Source organism: Otolemur garnettii, unplaced genomic scaffold (assembly GCF_000181295.1).
Source record: "Otolemur garnettii isolate 467f Iridium unplaced genomic scaffold, OtoGar3 scaffold00015, whole genome shotgun sequence".
Lineage (NCBI taxonomy): Eukaryota > Metazoa > Chordata > Mammalia > Primates > Galagidae > Otolemur > Otolemur garnettii.
Genome location: NW_003852410.1, coordinates 9715120 through 9718832, shown reverse-complemented (window position 1 = coordinate 9718832; position 3713 = coordinate 9715120). Strand labels below are relative to the sequence as shown.

Below are 3713 nucleotides of genomic sequence, written 5' to 3'. Positions count from 1 at the left end.
TATGCTAGGCAAAATAATCTTTTAAAGTTACATGAATCAATGAACAAAAAGTTAGGAGATTTTACTCACAAGTTTAAGAACAGGTCTGTATTGCAGCAGGTAAAACTTACAGAATTTACTTGGCATTCCAAACATGCGTATATTTAAAAAATAGAAAAAGGAGATGGTTGTATCTTTGTCTCCACCATCAAGGGAGAGAGTGGTGATGATTCATCATACTATTTTATTTCAAGCAGAACAGAGATATTAGTTAATTATCCATTTGCCATATTTTCACCACTTACTTTTCTAAAGTAGTGACAGCTTAGAGTTTGAGTTGTACGTATTTTCAAATCAAAACAAAATATTACTCCAAGAATTACATCCTTTTTCTTTCTTTAATGTTAAGAATTTCGTTTTGGGCTCGGCGCCTATAGCTCAACCGGCTAAGGCGCCAGCCACGTACACCTAAGGTGGCGGGTTCGAATCCCCAGCCCGGACCCGCCAAACAACAATGACGGCTGCAACCAAAAAATAGCCGGGCGTTGTGGCGGGTGCCTGTGGTCCCAGCTACTTGGGAGGCAGAGGCAGGAGACTCGCTTGAGCCCAGGAGTTGGAGGTTGCTGTGAGCGTGATGCCATGGCACTCTACCCAGGGGGATAGCTTGAGGCTCCATCTCAAAAAAAAAAAAAAAAAAAAAAAAAAGAATTTCGTTTTGACTGGTGCATTGCTTATGAATGCTAACTAACACACTATGGTAGGAAGGATGGATACGACACCTATACGTGTGGGGACATGGATGTATATCTCCAGTTGATTTTTAGATCTTACAAAAAGAAAGGGCCAAAATCGATAGGCAAATCTCTATATCCCTATATCCATCTATATCAATCCATTTATAAATCCATAGAGATGTGTAAAATCCACATTCAATGTCTAAGAAGAAAGTAAACTTTGATTAACCCATACAAGGATTGCCATATTTTCTTCAGTATCTCAAATAGCACAAAATATTACAAGTTCAGTGATTATAATATACAGCGCATAAATGCTAGAAAGGACACATAGGGACATTGTATAATTATATGTAAGTGGTTGATATAGCTAAATTCTAAACTAAATGATTTCACACTGTGCTACCTCTAAATATCTGAGTAAATAACCAAAGCACAGAACCAAATGCAAGTTATCCATGATGCTTTTTGATTTTGTATTTAACAGTCAGAACTGCATGAGTCCAGCTTTTAAATGAACAATATTTTTCTCATACATTCAACAATTTTGTAAATTATTTACATTACGAAGAAATTGTTCTAAAAATCTACTACTACCAGATGAATGCTTCTGATTTTTTTTCTTGATCTATCGTTTTGTATGCTAATAGGGTTTTTTAAAAAACAGAATAGGCTGGATAACAAATATTTTCTGCTGAATATTTCAAATTCAGATTTGCAAATGATTTTCAAGAACGATTGTACATGGTTTTAGCTGATCAAAAGCACTTACCACACAGTCCTCTTCCAAAATACTATATTTTACATCTCAATCACTAAGACTTGGCCCAAGGAGTGTAGATTTTCTTCATGTGTAAACATAAAAGGGAAAAATATACATAAGAACACTGAGTCATTTTTTTCAGTTATTTATTATACTGAAGTAGGTTTGGATCTTCACTCACTCTTCATTAACTAGCTGTGTTACACCTGACAATTCTCTTTCTCTGAAGCTGCATGTGTGTCCTATGAATGAAGGTGGGAAACAGGATTCACCTTAACTGATGGGATGAGGATTAGATAAAATGGCATATGGGTGACCCATCTAGAATATTTGTTTCCATTCAACGGTCCTTCGGAACAATTCTAATCCTGTTCTCTTCCAAGTCCTTTCCCCCAATCATACTTGATAGTCATGTGGATCTTGACCAAGTTACTCAAATTTTCTTTCAGCCTCAACTGGTTTATTGGTAAAATAATAAGGGTCACATGAGCGGGGGGGGGGAAGAATATACTTTCATGTGTATATGTGGGTATATGAAAGTGTTCTGGAAAGTATGTAACATTCTAAATACTCTAAATTCTGATATTCTAAATATTAAGTCATATAAAGTGATTAATTCTGTAATTCTTAAAGCTTATTTTGTTTTTGTTTTGGAGACAAAGTCTCACGCTGTTGCCCCAGACTAGCATGCTGTGGCATTGTATGTCACAGCAACCTCAACCTCCCAGGCTAACTTTGCACCTTGTCAGTATCATAGCCAATGAGGTTTATCCAAGGCATGATTATTGCTAACTGAAAACTTTTCCCAATACCCTGCCATGATGACTTTAAATACAATCAGCATTGGCAATTTTTGACGGTCTCTATGGAGACTGAATTTAAAAAAAAAAAAAACCTCCCAGGCTCAAGCAAGCCTCTTGCCTCATCCTCCTGAGTAGATGGGACTACAGGGATGCATCCTGACACCTGGATAATTTTTCTGTTTTTTAAAAAAGAGATGAGGTCTTGCTGTTGCTGAGGCTAGTCTCAAACTCTTGAGCTCAAGCCATCTACCCACCTTGGCTTCTCAGAGTCCTAGGGAGCCACCACACCCAGCCTTAAACTTTATTTTTATAAAACTTTCTGTTTGGGAAAAATTTTTTAAATAGGTCAACTATTTTCTTTATGCTCAAATTTACTTGGGGCCATTAGGCAACAACTTCTTACTTTACCTTAATACAAGTTTAGGGCACTGAGTTATCTTGTCTTTCATATTAGAACTTCATGACCGTGTGGTTAATGTTGCTACCATGTTTCCCTGAAAATAAGACCTACCCCCAAAATAAGCCCTAGCAGGATTTCTATGCATTTGTTAAATATAAGCCCTACCCCGATAATAAGACCTAGTGATGGGCATGGCAGTTTATTTAATAGGTAGATCATCTGTGAGTAATATCAAAATCTTGCCCTCAGCGCATTAGCCTTTTTTGTGCTAAGTCAGCATATTGGGTTCAACACCTCAGTTAATGGAAGACAGAAGTGATTGGCATTATCTTCATTTTTAATGAAAGCAAAGGATCATACATAAGCTTCCAACTGCATCCTTCATTTCAATTAGCAAATGTATTTTTATGGAGGCTAATATCTCCTGGGTTTAGGCTAATTTTTACAGCCACTGTATTACAAATCCATGCTAATTCACATCCCTATTTCTGTAAAGGACAATTCAGAATGTCCTTTCTTAGGGTTTTCACCACACTTTAAAGTTACTGGTGATGGAAAGTCTGGAAGTCCAGATGCACGTGGTTCTGCATACGGGGTGACCCAGGGAGGAGGATGTGTTGAGAAAAAGGCACGAAACGTGCCCCTGGTGAGGAAATATATGTGTAATGCCGTCTGAGTGAGACGCTTTTTCAAAGTTGATTCAATGTATGGATTTGAAAATAAAAAGATAAAAAGAGGTAACAACAACAAAAAAGGCTATCAATGTGGAAATGGGTTTTTGCAAAGAAAGGACTGAACACAGAGGAATGGTTTTGTGTGGGGACCAAAGGCCCACACCTGGCTCAGGCCTCTTAGAGGGACCCACCTGTGCTGCTGTTATGAAAAGGAGAGACGATCGGAGAGGAAAGTTCAGGTGTTACTCTACTCAGTCAGAAAACACAGGAGGACAGCCAGGTCCCTCTCTGACTCCCTAAATAGTTTGGTTCACAGGACTTTGTCATCCTACTCAGGATAATCAGTACAGGCCAGCAGGA

At 38.0% G+C, this 3713-nt stretch overlaps 1 non-coding gene across 1 annotated transcript; it reads left to right on the top strand.

Moving 5' to 3' along the window:
- The first annotated feature begins 2207 nt into the window (after positions 1-2207).
- Positions 2208-2348, top strand: LOC111723760. The gene has a single exon (XR_002772233.1). It is a non-coding gene; the product is annotated as a U4 spliceosomal RNA (small nuclear RNA).
- Positions 2349-3713: the final 1365 nt, after the last annotated feature.